The sequence below is a fragment of the Pteronotus mesoamericanus genome, unplaced genomic scaffold (genome assembly GCF_021234165.1).
Source record: "Pteronotus mesoamericanus isolate MK-2021 breed Mesoamerican mustached bat unplaced genomic scaffold, CSHL_Meso_final scaffold_21, whole genome shotgun sequence".
NCBI classification, from domain to species: Eukaryota; Metazoa; Chordata; class Mammalia; order Chiroptera; family Mormoopidae; genus Pteronotus; species Pteronotus mesoamericanus.
In genome coordinates, this window is record NW_026555310.1 from 14,598,309 (window position 1) to 14,623,483 (window position 25,175).

At 38.6% G+C, this 25,175-nt stretch overlaps 1 protein-coding gene across 1 annotated transcript in view; it reads right to left on the reverse strand.

Moving 5' to 3' along the window:
• The window catches only part of FGD4 (FYVE, RhoGEF and PH domain containing 4), a 207,713-nt gene that overhangs the window by 177,958 nt on the left and 4,580 nt on the right, over positions 1-25,175 (reverse strand). The window lies entirely within an intron of this gene.

Here is a 25,175-nt window from a genome sequence, read left to right on the forward strand (position 1 = left end):
AAAGGGAAGTAATGGGGAAGAATATCACAAAATCAGGATGGAGAGAAATCTTGCTATGCGTACTATCTCCTTGAACTCTTTTAATTCACTCAGGTAACGAACAATCATCGGTGCTATCAGGATTTTGTTTGTTTTATTTACTCTTGGTTAGACCTATGAGAAAATTTTCTCCAGAAAGAAATCCTAATGATTTCACAAAACAAAGGGGAAAAGGTAATAAAGAATCCCTAAAGCAAAGATGAACTGGAATCCAAGTGAAATTTTTCATTTGCAATATTATAGATAGACAAGGTGTACATATGAATAATTTTTTAATATAAATTATTTTAGTCCTGAGAATATAACAGGCTAAAATTTATAAATAAGTCCCATTTCATTAAAAGTATGCAAAGGATTTTTAAAAATACTTTATAACTTAAAATTATTTGGCCATGTGTTGCTTATTGTCAAAGCTAAGTGATGGAGCTAGAAGTCATATTCTTCTCTACTTCGCATTAAGTTTGAAATTTTCCATAATAATAAGTTAAATAAAGTTGTTTATTTAGTGCATTCTTTACCATAAAGTGTTAAATCATCTTTGGCTATTAAGAGTAACATGGTTCCATAGGGCAACAATGGACTAGAATGCAAAGCAAGGAGAATGCTCAAATGAAATTATAACCCACATGTGGTCACTGAAGCTCTCTACTTTTTGCTTCAGGATCCCAACCACCAAAGAATAGTAAGTCTACCCAGTCCAGCCAGTTATACTATTTTGCAGTGTGGCTGTACCTCACAAATTGGTATACCTACTCTTATACTGATAACTTCTTCAGCAGCTTCCCACTTTAGATTTGCCAAATTCCATTCTTAGACAACTGAATGCATTTACTTGCTTTTGGATAAAATATTATCAGCCCACTCAACTTGTGCAACAATAATCTCTAGATTCATAACAAAAAGAGATGTGAATAGTGTCTGGCACATATTAAGACTCAGAATTCCACAAATAGTCTCATGTACCACAGGCACAGATATAAACCCTCTTTCTATGAAACTGCTACTCAAATCACTAAAAAAAAAAAAAAAAAAAAAAAAAAAAAAAGTAAATACAATGATTTCCCAGAAGTGTTATGTCAGGACAGACAAGAATAAAAAATGTGAAGAGGAAAAAATTTATATGAACTTTAAAGTGAGCATGATTTTTAATCAGTTAGAACTTTGGGGATCATTCAACAGCTGTTCAGAGTGTCCACATTTATACAGCTTCCTCCAAAATATGTAAATACGATTTTGCAACAAACTGGCTTGTTTGCGAAGAAGGATCTCCAAAGGAATGTCGTTCAGGGAAGGTAAGAAACCCTGTTATTGTTATCTCTACATCAGCATGGCCTTAAACAGTAACTTCCTTCTCATGCATATGTGAAATAAAAAAACAACAGACATATTTCTAAGAAATAATAAAAATACCAAAAAGAAACTGAAACACTAATGGTAATGTCTTTATATAATTTTAAAATCAGAGAATCACAAATATGTGCAATATTCTAATTTATACTGCAATCCATGGTAATGAGAATTATGGGTAGATATGTGGAATTTTTAAGCCAGTTCTAACATCTTTGCATTTTATGCTACTATACAAACATATGGCTTTACTACTTATGCCTAAAATATATCATCATATATAACATTGATGTAACATATCACAAGCTGTCCAATAATAATGAATATAAATATTGATATGAGAATCAAAGCATCCACACATAAATATATTCATTGCCTTTGTAGATGAGAACAAAACAGACAAAAAGATACCTAATTAGATGGGAAAAAAAGTAATTTAAGATTAAGGGAGTACAGGAAAGATACCAGTTACCCCTTGACAAAGCTTTACCCAAAGTACAAGGAATTAAACTAGTCCTCCCATATCTGCCACACTTAAAATGAGATGCAAGCTCAACCGGACTCAGGAGAGTGTCCACATGTGGGGTCAACCTGGCACAGTAGGTATCAGAGCCCAAGTGGTATGAGGACATCTGCACAGAGGGAATGGTGGGCAGCAGAAATGGGAGTTAGTTATGCACAGCAGGATTGACCAAATAATAAATATGTTAAGGATAACAGTTGCCAGTTTTTGCAACTTCAGGAAAGGACATTGTAAATATGGCAAGGACAAAAACTGGAATGAATGCTGTTGTGCCAGATTAGGACTGGATATATCTGTATAAATGACTCACAGTTTTTAGATAAATAGACAAGTGTCAATGTGTATATGTATATATGTGTGTACATATAGTCCCTAGCTGAGAAGACATGGGAACAGTAACACCCCAATGGTAATATCTAGCACCATGGTAAAATCTAGCACTCAGGTCTTAGTTTCTAAGAACCATTCTCTTTGGAGAAATGGCCGATTCCAAGACTGGGGCAGGAAAAAGCAAAGTGACCCTACAACATGTGCCAATCAGAAGTGCTCAAAGAATTATAGCGGGAGACAAAGTTAGAGGTGGCACTGGCTGATGGTAATGGGCCAAGAGGCTGTTTGCAAGAAGGAGCTGAAGATGAATTCCAGAGGACTTGCAACTCAGCTGAAGGACAGCATTCCAATTATTGAACTTCCAGCAAACGGACCTTTTGAAAGTCATGATCTTCCTCGACAAGTTTTTTCTTGTGTGAAAAATAAACGTTTGCTCAGCCATTCTCTTGAATTTTCAGAAAAAAATTTCCAGCTCACCTTGGCTAGTGTGGCTCAGTTGTTTGGACTATCATCCTGCAAACCAAAAGGTCACAGGTTCTATCCCCATTTAGGGCACATGTCTAAGTTGTAGGTTTGGCCCTGGTCTGGGGAGCGTGCAAGAGGCAATCAGTTGATGTTTCTCTCTCACGTCAACATTTCTCTCCCTCTATTTCTCCATCTTTTCCCCTCTTTCTAAAATCAATAAGCATGTCATCAGGTGAAATCTTTAAAAAAAACCACTTCAACCAAGATAAAATGAATTTTTCCATGTTGAGAAACTTTCAGGATCCGTTTGCTCCACTAATTGCGAGTGGAATTCAAGGCAATGCAACAGGTTCAGTGTCTTCGCTTTCTTCAAAGTTCAAATATTTCACTGGATATTTGAGGGGTAATGATGAGACTACTGGATTTGAAGATATTCTTAATGACCTTCTACAAAGTGAACTAATTAAAAAACCACATTTGATGGTGAAATATAAACTTGGTTTACTGTAATACAATGTGCTATTCATGGAAATGGAGGGCCTACATCTTGTTTACAGTCATCTTCTTACTATAGTTTTATGTACAAAACATTAAATGAACTGACACATGAGAATTGTTGCCTGAAAAGTATCTGATCATTTGAAATTATTTGAGTCTTTGGTTTATGACCATGTGAGAGCTGAAAACACTGAAGGTGATTTGAAAACTCCTGATTTATATTAAAACAATAGCCTGCTATGTCTTTAAAAAATGTTGTTAATGAATATTATAAAACTGACAACAGATTTTCAATTCAACCTAACTTCTAGGTATTCCATAAATTAAACTTTGAATAACCATTATCTGTATTTGAGTCTGCAGTCTTCATAGTAGCTTCTTTCAGTGTAAACATCTGTAACTGATTTCCGTGGTAACACTTCAAAGTACAAAATCAGATATTTCTATTTCACCTTGTTTCAGTATAGTCCATTAGTTCTCATAAGAATAATAGTTACTTATGATACACTGATATAGTATATACTTATGAATAGCTACACTTATGAAGCTGCTCTAAAAGTATAGCTCTTCTTAGATTCTTTCAGGTTGAGGAGTGTAAGTTGAGTTTTTTATTTTAGTCTTGTCTTTAAGGTGAAAAATTAAATAAAGCAAACAGCAGATGTCAATTAAAAAAAGAAAGAATTATGGGAACTTGTCAAAAGTTAACAGAAGCCAACTTGAAAGGAAAGTAACAGATATAGTTTATTAGTAAATAATGAGTACACACTGCTATAAATGAGTAAATTTACAGTTCAATGAGAAATGAGATTCTAAAGTCTCAAAAGTACTTCACAAAATACTTTTTAACTAAAAAGAAAGAAAAAATTATGTATTTATTTTTATAGAGAGAGGAAGGGAGTGAGAAAGAGGGAGAGAAACATGGATGTGTGAAACACTGTAACCACCCCTAACCAGGAGGTGCCACAAACAGACATGTACCCTGACTGGAAATCGAACCAGTGACCTTTCGCTTTGCAGGACAATGCCCAACCAACTGAGCCACAGCAGTCAGGGCCAAAGAAAGAAATTTTACAATAGAACAAGCATGGTAGAAACCACCTTAGCCAAGTGATTGACATGAACAGTATCAGTAACGGGACAAAGACAAATCATGAATCAACTCAGAATTGATAAGATCCAATCAGAAGAACACAGCATCTGTTTTGTAATGTTCCTGCCAAAGATGCTGAACCTAATTCAAATCATTGAGGAAACTTCAGACAAACAAATTGAAGGGCTTTCTAACAAGAGCTGACCTTTCATCTTTAGAAGTGTCAAGGTCAGGAATGTCAAAAAAAGACTAAGGATCTGTTCTAGACTGTGGAAGACTATATAAGTAGAACAACAAAAAGCAATGCTGGGTTTAGATGCTTTGTGCCCCAGGATTTTCCCATGTGTTAGGCAACCAGTGATTATCCAGGACTTTAAAGAGTAGAGTAGAGATCAGGTCCTATATGGGAGGTCCCACTGGAACTACAGGGCAGTTTGGGTTCATGATTGAGTCCATCCTGTACGCCCAGGGCAAGGTTCTCTTCTGGGACACCACCAATGAATTCAACCTCAGCACTCTCAAATCTTTAGCAATTAAGGAGTTTTCTTTGAAGACCAAGTATAACCACATTTTGAAACCAGAATACTGTCATTCTGAACCATGTACTATATTACAACTGGACATGAAAACAGTGCAGATTGCTGATCTGGAGACAATGAAAGGTAAACTGTACTTTGATATCAGAAAAGCTGGTACCCTGCATGGATTTATGCCTCGTTCAGTGTCTGCATTCAAAACCCAGAGGAGGAAGAACCACAGCAGCTGCTGAGCATGGGACTGTTCCACCCACCACCCACTGGAAGCATTATGATGGGGAGCATTGCCCATTATGATGGAAGATCCTGTCCCTGTCCACAGAGGGGATGTGGTCCGGGCTCCATTGCGCTGCAGAAAAACCCAGTGTGGAGGAGGCATGTGTCTGTCGCTCTGAGCTGGTATGTTACTTCCAGGCAAGACCCTATACTGTAGTGCTAGAAAAAAAAAGTCTTCCTGATCTGAAAGTGGCAGTTAAAGCTCTGGGAAGCAGTGTGAGCTTATTGATGGAGAACACAGAGGAGTGAAGGAAGTCACACCTGGATGTGAACACTCATTCTTGTGAACGCTCACTATGCCTGGCAGATGGTAGCACCTTTCTCTATAGGGTTCTATGGAGAACAGGACCAAAAAATGGCATTGGTCTGATCAAGATAGCATAAAATATATAAAACAAAGTGGAGTCACTCATTCAACCAAGATGGCTGTTAGTCAGCCATGACACTTTGGTTCAAGAGGGAAACTCCCTAAGTCAGAGCAGACACATCTGGCAAGGAGACACCTCCCCACATGGTCAGAACAGACATGTCTGGAAAGGAGACACTTAAGATATCTGCACATGTGGTCAGAGCAGCCATGCCAACAGAGCAGGGCCATCCACAGATAAGCTCCTTGGGAAATTCCATACTTGCCAGCCGGGGTGTCAAGCAGAACAGCCATGTACCACTCATAGGCTCCTGGGCAAATTCCACACTTGGCATCAGGGGTGCCCAGACATTTATAAAAAATACCCAGAAGGGTGGAGTACACCGCTTTCAAGGTATAACTGGGGCAGGTTCCGGACCACTGCTGAGACAGCCGAGCTCCTCACACCAGAGCGCTGCTCCATGTCACACTTGGCATTGGCTGCTGGAGGCTCTGCCCTGCTGGACTGAGGATTTCATCTGCTCTGCTGCCCACCTGGCTCCAGGGACCCTTCCTTGCAAGACACTGACAGCTCCCTTGCCCACGGTGCTGTCTCCCAGACCTAGAGACTGAGACTCTGGAACTCAGGTTCGTTATGCCCCATTGATTGCTGTGTGTCTGTGATATAATTCTCTTAGATTCTTAGAGTGTGAGTAGGATATTAATGTATGTTGATGTTCTATTTTGAGTGAACCTGCATTCAATAAAAGCTGAGTGAACAACACAGTTACCGTGTGTGACTCTTGTCTACTCCGTGGTGCCGGGCTGCTCAGCAGGCAGCTCGCTGAGCAGTTGCCCGGCTGACTTATAGGAAAGACTGTATCACGAACATATGCTCATGACAGCCTCACAGACAAATATGCCTGGGCTGCCCTCGCACTGTCACTGCCCTTGTCAGTCCTCTAGAAAGAGTCCGTGTCCCCAGGTGTCCACCCATGATGTCTGCAGTGCTGACCTGTGGGTAGGTTGGGGACACAGTGTTCTACACTCATAGAACACACCTGTCAGCATTGTACTCCTGTGAAAGTGACTGTTCATGGATCAGCTGTTAATGGTGGCCTTACTACCCTTGGCTTGTCCACTCAGCATGCAGAATGCGGGGATGCACAGAGCCATGCGGGACCTGGAGATGCATGGGTTGGGGCTCTGCATGGGACAGTACAGCTGTGGAGATGTCTCCCAAATAAATCATGCTTTGACACATAATATATCTCACTAAATATATATATATGTGTTTAAAAAGCACTAAATATTCAGAACCAGGTAGTCAACTTCCTATCAACTCAAGCAGGGAAAAAAATTCTATGTACTGTATTTGCAAATTTTTTGTACACTTGATATTTTTTTCATTAAAAAGATGGAGAACTTATAACCAGTGTAATTAACCTACACAATTACCTGACTTTGATTTCTCTACTTCAGTTTCTCAGCTTCCCTCCCAAGAATATTATTATAAAGATTAAATTGCATTCAAATATGTAACAAACTATAGAAATGATCCCTGAAAGAATACAAATATGATGCTTAGTATATTTATTGGAAGAAAGCTTTATTTAATACAGAAGGTATTCATTTCAAACCCTGCTTTAGAAGTACCCTGCCTCAGGAGATGCCCTATGGCTTTGGCTGTTCCCAGTTTTCTCTTGCATCTCTCCCACACATCTCCTATAATTCAGCCTATAGGACGTGACCAGGCTGCTCCCATATGCCCAGCACCCTACCCTTCCCTTCCCTTCCATTCTGCTCCGTTCATTTACTTCCTTTCCCTTCCCCTTATTCAATGCACATTCATATTTCAAGCACCCTTTGTTTACATCTTGAGCCCATACGGCTCTGCTCTGCTCAGAATGATGGGCTGCCTTACTTGTATTCCCACTATATCTTCCACACACCTCCATCATACTACCTCTTAACATCATATAGCAAGCACGATGGTCGGCTTCCATCCATCTCTTCTGATGATGACCTCCTTGATGGCATGAACCTGCAGTCATCTTAGCCACCATCGTACCTAAATCAGAGCTTGGCACCTAGCAGGCACTCAATAAATGAGTTCTGAATGAATTAATTAACCAAACAGAATAAGCAACTGAGGGCATGAAGGGGCCAAGGTTACCTGAAGATATGGGGACAGATCAGGCAGGCATTCACTTCCAAATTTGCTGAACAGGTCACTGTCTTGTAGCTGTGTTCTTTCCCTCTTAAAGAGTGTTCTGTTGTTGGTTGTTTTTGTGTCTTTTTTAACACACACTCTCATAAAAACAAACTCTAAAATATATATATATCTTCTGCTGTTCCTAACACCACAGGAAAAACATAAGTAAATTTCTCTTCTACAGTGATTTCTACCAACAAATATCTGAGTGTCTGCCAGGCACAAAGCACCACACTCTCCTTCCAGGGTGAACCAATTGGACAGAGTGGACGAGTGGAAGGGACAGCATCTTGGCTCGTGTGTTCCAAACTTTGCCCTATCAAGTATTTAACCAGGTTACATTTTCTATTTAACAGATGAAAAACAAAGCACATCATTCAAGGTAAGTGATTTGCCTTATATCTCTGAGCAAGTTAGTGGACAACTCAGGACTAAAATGTTAAGCTTTTTACCTACATATTTAATTCTTAGTTATGTCAGATGATCTTGCTTATCTCCAATAGATAATCTCACTGAATATATACCACAACAGTGCCAATACCATAAAGGTGTCATCTCAAATCACAAACCTAATGCTTAAGTAAGGAAAAAGCAATGAACTTTAACCCTGGGGAGGTGAAAGAATAACTTTAATATCTTTTATGGGAACCATTCAACCACACCCAGGAACTATTCATTGAGAGATATAAAAGGTGATTCTAAAATATGGAAGTCTAGTGAATGAAAACCAAAATTTAAGAGACCAAGTTCTTCCTGTATTGAGCCAATACCTTATTCACTTGAAAGATGTATGAGGATTTTATTCTCATCCCAGTGACTTTCCCAGATGAAAAAAATTGGGGGGACTATTTATAGGAAAGCAGCAATTTCAATGTATGCAAGAGTTGTTATGAACCAATAACCTGGGCAAAGGGACTTAAAGTTGATTTTTCTTATTTTCAAATTTTCATATCCTCTTTTAATCTACAGTGCACAATTCATGTGGGGAGGTTTGGAGGTATGAAGGGGCTCACATAGATTATGGGAAGGCCTTTGCTTTATACTTTTCTTGGAATCTCTCCACAGACCAAGGCTGGTAGAACACGGAATTGCTACTCACAATCATCGGCCTGTACTTCTTTCTCTGAGCAGGATAACCATCGGTCGCTGACCCACCTCTAAATCCCACCTTCAGGGCCCCAATCAGTGCCCCTTCTTCTGTGGACTCTTCCTCACTGCCCCCTGGAAAGTCTTTGGCACCCTGCACACTCGGGAATGATCGCTTTCGAGCTTGTATTGAGGCAGGATGGTAAAAAGCTAGGAAAATGGCAAGAAGAATGGGGAGACGGAGACTGACAGCTGAACAAACTGGCTGAGAAATTTACAGCCAGATCCAGAAGGTCGCCTCCCTGGAGATATTATCTAGTCCTCAGCTGTATTTCAGCTCCAGGCCTAGAAAGGCAGCAAAACCAGGTGGGCGATGACAGGGCCAGCTCCAGTGACTAATGACTCCCTGCCCTGGAGCAGACCAGTCAGCAGAGATCACAACCCTGAAAGAGCACACCTGGAAAATGGATGCATATTTCCCTAAATCCCTCCTCTGAGACCTTCCTTAAGACCCCTGCCTCTAAGAGAGAGATGAAAGCCTCAAGACAAAGAACCCACTGTGTGTGCTTTCCCTCCCCCCCATTTCTTCCCCCAAAGACAATGTACCTCCTAACCTCTAAGGGTCTCTCATGAGACTTGCAACCAGGGGGAACAATGGGCAGTGGCAGTTTGTCCTGGGCTAACTCCTGAGCCTGTCCCCAAGGCCCTCTTTTCTCTGACTTCCCAGTCAGCTAAGGCAGCCCCGCCTAGGCTCTCCTGTTGCTTCTTCGATACTAAGCCCTTCCTTGTTACACTGCCTCCAGCTGTAATAAATGTATCCTCAGAGTCACTGGACTTGTGTGGTGAAATCTTTCCTGCAGGAAGTCAAGAACCCACACACTACCAGATGGCCCTAGGCAGACCCACTCAGGGCCAGGTCCCCTGTGCAGTAGCACTGTAACAGATATTGATTTCTCTCCACTGAGGGTGGAAGCATGCCTCACACTGCCTAGGCCAGAGTGCACGTGAACAAACAGCCTGTAGGCACGGTTTGCTTGGTCCACAAAACAAAGCAACCATTAGTTGCAACTATGAGGCATTTTACATTAAATTACAGTCTTTAGGCTTCTCTAGAAAATCTGGAAGTTCCACAGGCAAGAGGTCCTTACAAGAGCTATTTGAATCTGTGTTGAACCAAGAAATTTTAGACTCTTGGAAATAATATGTATCTCATTCACAACTCATAGTATATAGCCTAATTCCCAGTGTCAACTTATGGCTCATTTTCAAAATCATTGCTTACATGAGGTATGTCAGTTCAGTCCCACATGACCAACACATTGACCTATTGATGAAATGTAACAAATATATTTTCTAATTGCCATTTTCAGCACCCAGAGAAACAACATATTTTTTCTCATTACAGTTGACATCCAATATTATATTAGTTGCAGAGTATAGCATAGTGATTAGACATTTATATAACTTACGAAGTGTGTCCCCCGCCCCAGAAGCCTGGCACCATACAGAGTAATAACAATATTATTGACTATGTCCCCCATGCTGTACTTGACATCCCTGGGACTATTTTGTAATTGCCAATTTGTATTTCTGAACCCCTTCACCTCTTTCACCCCGTCCCCCAATGCCTCTCCCCTCTGTCAACCATCAGTCTGTTCTCTGTGTCTATGAGTCCAGAAACAACAGATTTTATTCAATAATCCTATCATGAGTTGTTTCCTTCAGTCCTACCCATATAAAAAGCCATTGTACTCAGGCAAACCCAGTCTGCAACCTAATCATTTCTAAGCAGTGGTCAAAGGGTAAGAATTACAAAAGCCAAAGTCAAATTTCCTAAATTCCTATTTTACACCACAGAAATAGCAAAATAAAATGAAAAAAATCTTTATATAGGCTTTTACTAATATTAAGCATGTAAAAACTTACTTTTAAAGAGCTATACTATGAAATATTGTATATGCTTTTAAAGGGTTTTTTTTCCTTGTAAGGACTGAACAGATTTCACTAAAGACACCAATTTCTTTTCTGTAACAAATCTAAGTATGGAAAGTGCAGGCTTTCCTATCTTTTGAAGGACCTTTGAACCATTCTCATACTTCATTAGTCTCATACTTTTTCAAGGTCAATTTACAAACACAGACAAAAGTCTACAACTGGTAAATGCTAGATTTGCATAGGAGCCTACTTACCAATGATCCTTCTCTTCTATCTCAGTTTGCTAACAAGCTTTTGTGAAAGATACTCCAGTAGGTCGACCAGATTTATATTATCCAGCACTATTTCAAATGGGTGTTATACGATTTGGGAGAAAGCATTTAAATGGTTACAAATTTAGGACAGAGTATCTTAAAAGTTGCTACAAACTTGCTGCTGAATTTGGTAGAACTGCTACCAGTTGTTTGATCGTCACCTCAGGTCTTACTCTGCTAAAACAATGCACTTCTGAAGAGAGAAAATTCCTCTGTCAAAAGTCTCTGCCTAATTCGGAGCTCTACAGAACTGCACAGAAACAGTGCAGCCCTCGCCGGGCAGCTCAGCCGGTTACAATGTCACTCCAATAGTCCAAGGTTGTGGGTTGATCCCCGGTCAGGGCACACACAAGAATCAGCCAAGGAAGGAATAAATATGTTGAACAACAAATGGATGTCTCTCTCTTTCTCTCTCTAAAGTCAATAAATAAAAAAAACTTTTTTAAAGAAACAATCCGAAGTTTTTCCACCTCAGAAATCAGCCTGTCCACTTCATATGGTAACTCATGGTATCTGAACAACCATATTTTGCCATGTATAATGCTCACTTTTTGCACAAATTTTTGAGGGAAAAATAAGGATGTTCATTATACATGGGTAGTACTAATTCTGTATCTATGTAAATGTTTTTTTTAATTCTTTTATTTATGCTTATGCATTAAAAGTATAACTCTAGAAAGCAGTAACGATATCCATATGCAAAAATAACACCCTGGAATATGATCATCGGTTTTGTTTCTAAATATAAATAAATAAATAAATAAATAATTGAATTTAAAAATTAAAATGAAAGACTTTTTTCCCCTGAAAGTTTGAGCCAAAACCATGGGTGCACATTATATATGGCAAAATATGGCATATCTCAATAAAGCTGTTTTTTTAAATCAGCCTGTCAATATTTTTTAAACACAATTTATTACTTTAGTTTGGTGTTAAGCCCTTTCAAATACTGTTTCTTTTTCAAAACTGTTATCACAATCCAATACAAAAAAACTGAACCTGAAAGCAGTATCGCTAATTTTCACTTGGCTTTTTGATGACTACCAGTACTATGTTTTCCTAGTCTAAGATTTTATTGACCTGATAATCTATTTTTCACAAACCTTTCTGTCATAATAATAAGCAAACACTTTGAGGAATGTGACAATTTACAAACAAGGACCGAGCTCTGAAGATAAAGCTTTTGCTTGAAAAACAGGTGGAGACAGGAATGAAGTGAGCCCAGAACTAATTGTTCAATGAACTCTACTTAACTAGGGAGGGACAGGGGAATTTACTTATCATAAAACCTACCAGAAAACCAGATGGCTACTTGCCAACTGCTCATAAATCTGGATCACCTCATGTAATTTCTCCAAGAACTGATCCGGAAGTTTTATTTTTGCAAATAGCGGTAGACAGGAACAACAAAATTGAAGATATGACTGGGTGATTTATACATTTATCTTGCCAAAAAAGCAACAGTTTCAAGTGCATGTAATCGCCTATTATTAGAAATATTTACCTAAAAAAAATCGACTTAGACTAACAAGCTATTAACCAAAACCAGGAAGCCATGTGCACACACCCAAGGAATGAAGGAATGAGAATGGAGTTCTGCTAGAAACATGAGCTCTCACACAGGGCAGAGAGCACTCTATTTTGACTCTCAAGGAATATTTGACAATGTCTAGAGCTACTGATATCTAGGAAGGATCGGTTAGGGTGCTGCTAAGCATCCTAGAGCTAATACAGAGACCGCCTTTAGTTTTTTCATGGGTCCATCTTTTTTTTTTTTCTAAAAGAGGATTTCTTTAAATAAATTTCCTTGGTACTTTTGAGAGATGATTCAATTTGCTTTTAACTCTGTTTATGTAACAAAGTGTCCTTTCATTATAGCTAGGGAAGTTATTCACATCACTTAAAACAATTTTTTTTTGAGACAAAGTTACATCTCTGAAAATCTCTGTCAGGGTGGAGTGCAAGGGAAACATAAAAATCTTTGGTAAAGCAAAGCGGTTAGCTATGGGATAATACATTTAACCTGACCTACATAACAAGCTGAGCCTTTTCCCTTGGTTTTCTGTGGTTCCTCACACACTCCATCCCTTTCCAGCTCTTTTCGTTAATATTACATTCTAAAACTTTCTATCTATATTTTTTAAATGGAGAACCTTAAAACCTTGGAAATTTGTTCTGACTCTGTGAACTTGTGTTAGTTCTTCCTTGCCACAGAAAAGCTGGTTATCCTGTAACTTAAAATTGAGGCTCAGGTGAGCAGTAAGAATTTGAATACAAATAACTTCATAGCTGGAATCCTTAAAATAGTTTGCCCCCCTTCCTGGTAAATTTCATGCACATAAAAATAATTTTAATTCTTAGGCTAAATTCATTTCTTAGCTACTTCGTAATAGCCTGGCCTTTTCAAATCTTTAATCACATTGTCTTCTTCAGGAAGGTCATTCCGTTCAAGTAAATTAGTATTTTTGTGCACCTGGGCCCAAACTGGTTTCTTTATGGGTATAATTAACTTAATTGCCTTCTCAGTGCTTTATGCTAGGAAAATGGGAACTACTTGAAACATCTGAAGATCACTGACATTTAGAACATGATTAACTTGTGAACAAGGTTCAGATTTATTCTAAATCAAAAATCTACACAATGTGATGAAGCACCATATGGTGTTTTGAACAAATTTTTTCTGTGTACTGAATATAAGTAATAGAGTATTAAATAAGACTTTTAAAAATCAAATAGTGAATTAAAGAAAATTTTTGTTCTGCGAGGAGTAGGTTTATTTCTTGAAAGTGTGGTAAAACCAGTTAAGAGGTCTGACTCAGTAATCAGTCTGGCCTGGGTGCAAATCCTGCCTCTATTACTTTATAACTTTGGGAGAGTTGCATAACCTCCCTAAGGTGGTTTCTTTACAAAATCAGGATAATGAAAGTATTTATTTCATAAGATTGTGAAGGATTAAATTAAGTAATGCATTTAAAGCTTAGTACATTTACATATTCAGTACTCAGTAATACTATCCACAGATTTCATATATATAATGTTTGTGTGTATTTTAATTGGTAATTGGAATTGGCCTGGGGCCTTTTGAAGATATCTGATAAAACTAACAAAGCAAAACTTTTAGACAGATAACTGTGGTATTGATTTGAATAGAACCAGCAGATTTCACATTGCCAGATGTTTGCATTTGTTCCTGAAGTCTTGCAAAGTGAACTGTTTAAAAAATCCTTACTAGAGAATGTGTTTATTGATTTTTAGAAAGAGAGGGAGAGAGAGAGATAGTGGGGGAGGGGAGCTGGGGGGGAGAGAAACATCAATCGGTTGCCTCCCATAGGCATCCTGACCAGGGATTGAACCTGCAACATTTTGGTGTATGGGACAACACTCCAATCAACTGAATCACCCAGCCAGCGTGCAAAGTGAACTTTAAAAAAATTATTTTATTAATTTTAGGTGTGTAAAATAGTGTTTAAACAATCATATATTTTCCAAAGTAATCCCCCTGATATTTCCAGTACCCACCAGGCACCACACATAGTTCTTACAATATTATTGACTGTATTCCCTGTGCTGTACTTTCCATCTTCATGACTATTTTATAACTACCAATCTGTACTTCTCAATTCCTTCAACCTTTTCACCCACTTCTCCAACAGCCCTCCCCTTTGGCAACCATCAGTTCTGTTCTTTGTATCTAGGAGTCTGTTTCTCTTTTGCTTGTTTGTTTACATTGTTATTTAGATTCCATACACAAGTGAAATCATATGGTGTTTGTCTTTCTCTCTGACTTATTTCACTTAGCATAATACCCTCTAGGTCCATCCATGGCAAAGTGAACTTACATGAACATGTATGAATTTCCCATTAGCCTTTTGGATGTTTTACATGTGACCAGTGTCCTTTCATTTTTGGAGAAAATGAAATATCTTTTTACTCTTTTAGCTGTTTTTCATTTCACCAGGGTCTTTCCATTTTCAGCAAAAGTGAAATATCTTTTCTGGACACACAATCCTACTATTGCACATCATTTCACTGTATCATCCTGCATATCACATATATGCTCTTTTGTGGAATTTTTTTTTCAGAATATTATTGCTCTCCAATGATGCAGGTATGACTATGCAGTAATGATCCTTGAGACATTTCTTATCATCTTGGAAAACATTAAATCCTCATTTGCTTTATAGAAATGACTTGGAAATATTTAATATCTAATAACACTACACTTACATAGGTCAGGTTTGGGATGACAATAGTAACTGTTAGGACTTCAACCCAAGTTGAAAAAGAAAAAAGTATCTGCTCTTAAAATAACGTTGGAAACTGTACTTTACTCATGTTAGCCTTCACTCAATAAATTCTTTAATGTTGCTTTTAACTTTTCCATTGCTCAAAGCAGGTAAAAAGCCACAGATGAGGAGAGGAACAAGAGTGGCTCTGGAGAGAAGTATCTACAAGAGTATGTCGCTTTTAGATATTACAGGAATTGTCTAACATTTTGGCATGAGAAATAGAAAAAAATTATGATGCCACCCAACATTTCAGTAATGAATAATTACAATTTTATCCTTGTCAAAAAATATGTTTAAATGCCCTGGCCAGGTAGCTCAGTTTGATAGAGCATCATCCCTATACACCAAGGTTGCAGGCTCTATCCCTGGTCAGAGCACATACGAGAATTAACCAATGAATGCAGAAATAAGTGGAACAACAAATTCATGTTTCTCTTTCTCTCTTTCTCCCTTCCTTTCTCTCTCTCTCCCCTCTCTAAAATCAATAAAAGTAATTTTAAAAATGTTTAATACTCAGCACTGTAGACAAGATAGTGTATAATTTCTTAGATATTTCAATGGAAATATTTTGCAACTATAATTTCATGTGCCAGATGACGGATATAATGTAACATAATAGAAATGGCATCCTGGCCATTAAATTACAATCAGGCTTTTTTTTCTCCTTTGATTTCTATTGGCCCATCTCTGTTCTTGTGAAATGAAAAGAAACAGATAGCCCTGACTGGTGTGGCTCAGTGGATTGAATGCTGGCCTGTGAAATGAAAGGTCACAGGTTCAATTCCTGCCAGGGCACATGCCTAGGTTGTGGGCCAGGTCCTCAGCTGGGGGCATATGAGAGGCAACTAATTGATCAATTGATGTTTCTCTCACACCAATGTCCCTCTCCCTCTCTTTCTCCCTCCTTCCCCCACCAAAAAAATGAATAATAAAATTTTATAAAGGGTCTTAAAGTTCTATAGAAATGAAAACAGTTGGTAAACAAAGAATTTTCTTTAACACTAATTATGATGGTTAAGATAACCATCAACGAGATGTTTGGTTTGTGTAGAGTTTCTCAAGTTGGCACTACTGACACTTTGGGATGGATAATTTTTCGTTGCAGGGCTGTCTCTTGCATTGCAGGATGTTTAGCAGCACCCACATCTCTCCTCCCTACCGATCATTAGCTCCAGATAATTGCCAAATATTCCTTGAGAGTCAAAATTGCCCAGGCTGAGAACCACTGGTTAAGCTAAGTGTATTTAAATTAGGAATTGGACCTTCATAAAATATACACTTAGAAAATGTAGCAGTCAACATAGAATTTCATTTGCTCACTCAATCAGAATTTCACAAACACCTAATATGAGCCGGGAACTCTTCCAGGTATTGGAGAAATAGTGTGGAACAAGACGGGCATAGTCCCGGCTCTCCTGATGCTAGCTAACAGAAAGGTCCACCTTCATGTGGAACATATTAAAGTGACTCAACAAAGTACTACAAGAGATGATGATGAAAGATTCTCTGCATATACAACCCTCAACTTGGTGAACTGAAGGCCTCCTGCCAACTCCGTTGTTCTCTTTTCTTAAATAAGTTTGATCCCACGCTCTGCCTCCACCTGTTCTTGTCAAGGCAGCAGCCCACGTGTCCCAGTTGCTGTTGGCCCAGCCCTGCCACCCTACTTTTAAGGTCTGTGCAATGCTCACTTGTATCTGCCACCCTCACCTGCACCCCAGTCACCTTCTTCCCTGTCCCAGAGATCAGCTGCCTAAAGTCCTAAGTCCTAAGCTTGGCAGTCTGTACACTGGGAATGCTGACTGTGCCCTTCCGTTGAAAGAGAGAATGCAGCAGACAAAGCCCCCGCTCTCATGGGGTTTAGTGTGTGTACTGGGGTGGGGGACAGAAAATAAGAAAAAAAAATACAGAGTTAGAGAGTGGTAAGTGTTGTAGTAAGAAATAAAACAGGGTACGGAGTATAGGAGTGGAGCTTCCAGTGTGAAATAAGGTAGTCAGGAAAAGGCTTCAGTGAGAAGGTACACTTAAATAAAGACATAAACTGGATGAGCTCAATAGTTTTTAAACACTGAAAGTAAGGTTTCTCTTTTTTTAAAAAAAAGATTTTATTTATTTTTAGAGAGGGGGAAGGGAGAGAGATAAGAGAGGGAGAGAAACATCAATGTATGGTTGACTCTCACGTGTCCCCCGCTGGGGACCGGTCCACAACCCAGGCATGTGACCTGACTGGGAATCGAACTGGTGACCCTTTGGTTTGCAGGCCAGCACTCAATCCACTGAGCCACACCAGCCAGGGCTGAAAGTAAGGTTTCAAGTGACTGAAATTTCCTATTAGACAAGCCTTTCAGGTCTACAATAAAAAGTGGTATCACTTGACACGTGAACAAAGAGAAAATATTAGAAGAAAAAAATTAATAAAGGGAAATTATTTTCTTAATCTATTCTTAAGGGGATATTTTTGGACAAAAGAAAATAAGCAAATATAAACTACTAAACTTTTCCAAAAGTCCATAACAAAGCCTATTTTCTGAATGAGTCATTATAATATTTGTAGGAGCTCATTGTAAGGAACTGGCTTTGAGACCCAAAACAAGCAACAAAAATAAAAATCCTCTTGCAGATGAAAAGTATAAATTGTAGTGAGACCCAGGAGCCTTGGCCAGAAATGGACAACTAACAAAAGATCCGAGGGAATGAATATTTTGAAAGAAGGGCTTTTAGTGCTTCAGTGATACATGCCATTGCCAATAGAATTTTCCTTAAGTTTACAGAAATGAGTCACCGTCAAGGCCATAGGTAATAGAAACACCTCACCCAACCCTGCCAGCTCATCACTTTCATAACATTATGACAGCTGTCCACTCAAAGTGGGGGTTATGTGAATATCATTTAATTTTCCAGTCCTTTTATTTTATTTTTTTTACCTTCCTAAGGCCCAGCATGTGGTTAAAGCAAATCTCCCAGGTTAACAAAAACATCCAAGTTGGTCATTCAGTTCCTAGACTTGGAAATAGACATTAATTCTCAATGAAAATGAGCTTAAACTGGCACCACACTGGCTTCAGAACAAAGATTGCCATCATTGGCAGTTCCCTCCTTGCTTCCTCCTGAAACCTCTTCTTCCCTTCTTTTCACTGTTTTCATAACCAGTGGCCTGAGTTTACCACTTTCTATAAAAGGACTGTAGAGGGGCCCTAATTAGCACCCCAGTCAGTTCCCTCGTTCTTGCACAGTGGACAGCATCTTTGAATATAATTATTCAAACCCAATTTTTTATTACTCTAAGATGTTAAGAGTAAAAAAAAAGCTATGGCTAATTCTCTTAGTTAGAAATACTAACATGGTTTTTCAACATATACAAGATCCTATTAATATTTAGTATTATATATACATATATACATGTATGTGTGTATATGCAGACACATTCTACTATATGGTCATGCATTATCGTTCTTTTTTATAGGGTAAAAAAGGAGAAATATAGTTTTGCCTATTTTTATAGAACATCTAAAATTAACAGGATTTTTGAAAATTAATACTACTTACCTAACTTCAAAGTTTAGTAGGCAACTATCACCTAGCTAATGAGATATGATATAATGTAGTCAAACAAGTTCCTAGAAAGAAAGCAGCAGAGGGCTTGAAGTAGGTGTTCCCAAGAAATTTGGTTGCACAGTAAAGCTCAGGAAGCTATTCTTGTTTCCATTTCCAGAATCTTTTCTAAAAATATTTCTCTTCCTCCTTGAAAATGTTTATTTTTCCTTCCTACAGTAGATTATAAAGTTGCTCTTGTATTTACTACTCTGGGTAAAAATATAAAAGGAAAGTGTTTCTCCATTTACCTGTATGTTCAGAGATGAGTAGCTTTATGTTCAGAGATGATAAAACCTGGTAATAAGTAATAAAATTATGAGAGATAAAAGTACAGGGGTTAAGTGCATTGGTTTAAATCCTTGCACCCCCGGGCCATGAGAACTTGGACAAATTATTTAATTCTATCTGGGCATCTAGCTCCTATTCTGAATAATGTGAATAATGGGTTCTATTTGTGATCATTGAGTTTATGCACATAAAGCACTTATGTCTGTGTCTGACCAACAAAATAAAGGCTTAATAAATGATAGCTATTTATTATTATTATGACTCTCATGATTGTAATTATAATTAAGAGGGCTGAAGCAGTAACCTGAGATATGGAAGGGATAGCCACATATAGTATGTTTTGGATAGAGAAGTGGGTAAGTTGTTAGTCAATGTTTTCAGTTTTATAATCCAGGAACTTATTTCATAACCTTTACTACTATTCAGAGGCAGTAAATATTGTGCAATTATATTTTAAAATTTAGGCCAATCTACATTTCAATGTCTCACAATTTTTAAAACACCATCAATTGAAAGAAGCATCACAATGTAAGAGATGTTGAAGTGTGAAAAGGGGTACATTTTAGATTTAGATGAATTACATTAAAAGATAAGAAACAATACAGTGATATTTCTGGTATCAAATGTTCCACAGTCTCATCTTTTTCTCTCAGAGCCCAGAGCTAAAATCTTGCTTCTGATCATCTCTAATTGCTGCCTCTCAGATTGTTTTTGAAGACCTACCCATTAGAGATGGACAGAAGAAAGAAGGAAAGAGGACTTTTATGAGGAATTCTGTCCTCAAAAGCCAAGTCCTAATAGTGAAAAACAATAAGCAAAAAATAAAAATAAAAATAAAAGGGCTATGAAAGACAAAAGAAGAGAGCATAAATGGCAACTGATAGAGCTATAAGATAATGAAACTCTGACAATATAAGGAAGCATTTGGGGGCCTTTCGGTGCAGGAGCAGCCCAGATCCTACAAACCCCAACACCTATCAAGTCAAAACATCACAGCATCAAAAAGAATGCCAGGAATAATATAAACTGTCAAACTAAAAGGGACATCTACTTCATGAATTCTCAAAGAGAACAAAGTATTCTATTCCCATGCCTTTCTTAATATGTCCCTGCACAAAACTGCTGCATATTCCTGATAGGAGCATACGAATGGTACAGACACAGAAGGGAAGCTGAGAACCACTGATTTTAGAATATTTAGTTTGCAAGCTCGGATTACTGATCAGAAAGGGTTACTACAACTGATGTTCTCTCTCTCTTGTACAGCACAACCAACAAGTCATTTAGCCTCTCTTTGAGTATTCCCATTTATTAGAAACTCAGGACCACTAAAGGAATCCAATTTCATTTACTGACAATGTTGTCAGAAAATTCTTATGTTGAAGCAAGATGTGCGAAGCTAGTTTTGAGCTTCTTCTGTTTACTCAGTATTTATCAAGTCCTTGAATGGACCTTGAGGAACGATGGAAATGATGATGACTTGAGTTAGGGACTGGCGGGGCAGGCGAAGTAGAAAAACAGGAATGAACATTGGTGAAGAAGTTGAGGTGGAGGGACCTGGCTGGTGTGGCTCAGTTTGTTGGAGTGTCCTCCCATAACCAAAAGGATGTAGGTTCAATTCCAAGTCAGGGCACATACCTACGTTGGGGGTTTGATCCCTGGTCTGGGTGCATAGGGGAGGCCATCAATTGATGTTTCTCTCTCACATCAATGTTTCCCTCTCTCGCTTCCTCTCTGCCTGCCTTTCTCTCTAAAAAGCAAAGAAAAAAATGTCCTCAGGTGAGGATTAAAAAAAAAAAAAGATAAAAGAAGCCACTTTAAAAAGAAAAAGAAATTGAGGTGGCTGGCAAGAGTGAATGAAGAAGAATTTTTTTTCTATAGGGGTAGAAAACAAATAGTTAAGGAAAGCCAACAGAGGGCTGACCTCAGGAACTGACCAGGAGCTCTGTGGACCACTGAAAATAATCAGTTGTCACTAGAGTCAACAGGGAATCAGTATTGAAAGGGAAGGAAACAAAGGAAGAGGGTGGTTGTCAACTCAGGCTTTAGGGAAGGTTGATAACAAAGTAGGTGGGGCTCAGACAGCACGGGAAAGACTGAGGAGAGAGGCCAGTGGTGAAAAGCACTTTTGGCAGGGACTGAGGGGAGGAGAGGGCTAGGTAGGAAGCATTAATGAAAAGGGATGGGAATACAAGTGCCTAGGACAGCTTGCATGTTGAGCAGTGTACCTTGCACTCAGAAGGTAAAATCGTAAACAACCAATCACAATCCAATAAGACAGCACTCAATTAGAGGTACACACAGAATGCCCAAAGAAATCCAGACTGTGAAGATAGCGCCTGTGTCATCCTAACAAAAGTCCTGAAAACTTGTTATTTGAAAACTTCCCAAGCACTGTTCTAAGCCTTTAAGGAATATTACTTTTTTTGCCCAGGTCAGGTAGCTAAGTTGAGTAGAGTGTCATTGGGATACACCAAGGTTGAGGGTTCAATCCCTGGTCAGGGCACATACAAAAATCAACAAATGAATGCATAAACAAGTGGAACAGCAAACTGATGTTTCTCTCCCCACATACCCCGTCTCTCTCTCAAATCAATAAATTAAAAAAAAAAAATGAGGTTTAAAAAAAATATTAACTTCTTATTCTTCTAACAACCCCACAATGTGGGTAATATTTGCATCCCTGCTTTATAGATGAGGAAATTGAGTAAAAAGGAACCCAATATCAGATAATTAATGCAGAAGGATTCAAACCTGGCCAGTCTAACTCCACAGCCCACACTCTAAGTCATCATAGTATTTTCTTTTCACCTTGATTTCTAGGGACTAACACAATGTCTTGTTCATAGTAAGCATTCAAATACTTATTGAAGGGTTGAAGGATCCCTAGCTTTAGTAAAATCATAGGAGGCAAACTGTGACGGATATGGGGACTTGAAAAGAACACAGACACTAGTAGAATTAATTGGTTTAGGGATGTGAATGGAATTTGGGGGAGAACATTTTCTAACCCAGTACAGATTTTCAGATTGTGTAAGCAGGATGCTGCTCCAACCAGACACATAAGCCAGCAGACAGAGACTTACCAGTGACCTTGGAGGTCCAAGTCGGCTGCAACGGTCTTCCCCAAAATGGGATGTAGCACAGCAAAGCATGCCTTCCCTTGAACTACAACCACTCTGATCATTGCTCTTACACCAAACACTGCCTTATACATCACGTGGTTCATTATATATAATCACACTGATTTATTATATATCACAGCCCTCCTCATAGGCTGAAAATACTGAAAGTCAAGGCATTTGTATTATTCATCTTGGATTCCCAATACTAATTATCATATTAAGTCACCAGTATGATAGCATTAAGGTAGCACATTTTAGGGGGGAAAAAAGTTACATGTTAGTCACCTTTCTGCAGAGAAAATGAAGATCACTTTGTTTAAAAATTTTCTTTTTCTCTAGAGAGTTTTCAGTAATTATTTTTAACCAAATTTGGCTATAATTTGGTAACTTCCCATACCTTATACTACATTACACTTGAAACTATAATAATCCCTCAGTACTCTTCAGGTGTGACATCTTATAATTTATTTGATTCTACATACTGACTTTTCACCTCTTAAGTGTACTCATTAGCATAAATTTAAAAATACAAATGACCTTATCCTAAAGGCATTGCACTTTTTAAGGCTTCTAGTAACATGTGGCCTCGCCTACCAGAGGGCCCAGAGAACACCCTAGCCTTGCACAGCCAGCTGGATCTTTGGCTCAGTGCTGTCCCTAGAACAGTGGCTGCAGGTGGTGAAGTTGACAGTATAATTCTGGTGAGTGGGTGTGAGGGTGAAAGGGACCAACAGCTGGGTTTGTCTTCAGTCTATTCCTGCATGAGTGAGTCAATAACACAAAACTGACTGTGGGCCCCGAGAATACCTGCTGGTGCTAATGTCCACACTGTCAACCGCACTCCAAGGACAGATGACTAATTCTACACAATGCTCTGCAGGCGATGCCAAATATACTCCCCAAAACACACCCAACTCCTAAACTGTGATCCATGCACAACTAGCCCAGCTTTAGTCATTCAAATAAGATTAAATATTTGTATGAATTCAAAAGGTCCATCTCTATGCTGAGGGGGTTACTTGTAAAGGTTTGACCAACAATCACTGAGTGATCATTCTTAATATAGAGTCTGTCATGACAGACATCAATAACAGGCAGTTGGGGAGTCTTAGAAGGCTTCTGGCCATGGGAAACATGCGATCCATGCGCAGATTTAAGGAAACTAATTGCAGGACAGATGTGTATGTAGAGTGGCTAACAGCTCTGCTGGGGGGAGAGGTTCAACTGAAATACGACTAAGTCGCCTTCAGAAAATGAAGGTGAACCAGTAAGAACTGGTGACTGACTGGATGGCAAGTAGATAATAGAGAAGAGCAGATTTAAAATAACCTTTGAAGCCTAACAAAAGCAAGATTGGTAATACCTCCAAGAAATGTCAGGAGGAAGGGCTTGCTTGCATCAGAAAAAGAAGTTGCAATTTGGTGCCCTTCTGACATTTATATTTCTAAAACAGGCCCTTGAAAATTGCAGAACAGTACAGATGACCTACAGAAGCCCAGAGAGTCAATGAGACCACTAAAGAATATAGGTGGCAGGAAATAATAGAGGTTGGATAGAAGAGAGGAGAAAAATGGGCTAGACAGAGGAAGCAACTTGGAGATCCAGTGAAGTAGAAATATCAGACAATCTCAGGTAAGCCAGACCCACCCAAAAAAGAGCTTAAAGAAGAAGTAAATGCCATGGATAAATTAAGAATAAGGGCTGGAAACAGGCTATTAAGTAATAGGGTACTGATCCAGCGCTGGGAACAGAAGGCAGCCTAGAAATAAATGGGAAGGAGGATAAAGAAGCAGAAACAACAAGGAATGTATATCCAGTAGTTTTAGGAAGAAAGCTGCTGGACAGTAGCTCCAGAGAATATCAAAGTTTAAACTCATTTGAAGGGAAGAGAGTGGGTGGAGGAAGTAAAAGGAGGTCAACTGAACTCACATCAAATACTCCGGTTGGATATAAACAGTATCTCAGAACAAATTAAAGTCCACTTCAAGAGGGAGAGGGTGGGGTTGTGAAACAAGAGAAAAGTAGAAAAGACATAAAAAATGCAACTAAGAATCAACAAGAAATGGGTAAAATGTTTGCCAAAAAAAAAGTACAGAGGGCCCAGATGATGTATTAGCTGAGGCACGATCTATATCATTCTTGGCCTTGCACCTGCAAATCCTGGGTGCCCATTCTCAGGACCAAAGGTAGAGTTTACCCATGTTTGGGAATGCAGAGTGATTTAAAAACCAGGGTGCATTCAGAATCATCTGGGGCACCTGTTAAAAATACAGCTTCTCTAATGCTACTCCTGGAGATTCTGACTCATATCTAGGGTGTGGCTGGGAATTTTTAATTAGCACTCCAGTAATTCGGAAGCAGCTAGTAGGATGGCATTTGGAAACCAAGCAAATCATCAGAATTATCCAATATACTTTTTGAAAACACAGATTCTTGAGCTCCTGTCCAAACCTAGTGAACCTCACTATGTTCACATCACAAAATTAAATGCATATTTGAGTCCTTTTCCAATCAACTTTCCAGAGTGCATGTAAAAAAGAATTTCAGTACAACACCCATAGGATTGAATCCAAGTAACCTGGAAGTCCAGAGGCAGTGACCTTGGGCAGACCCCGAATCAATGGCTATTCATTGAAAGACAACTGACTACTCTTTAAACTGCTGTTGGAAGGAAATCCAAGTTTAAAAAAAATATTCTTCCTGGTTCTTGTTCCTCTAAAGGACTTTCCCATGTCAAAGTCCATTTTTAAGCAGCTTCTAACAAACAGTAACAATATGATATCATCATCATTTTACTATAAATTTTTAGATAAATTACCTGTTGAGATCACTGTTTGAAATAAAATATACATTCATTCATGTTATAAGTATTAGCCCTA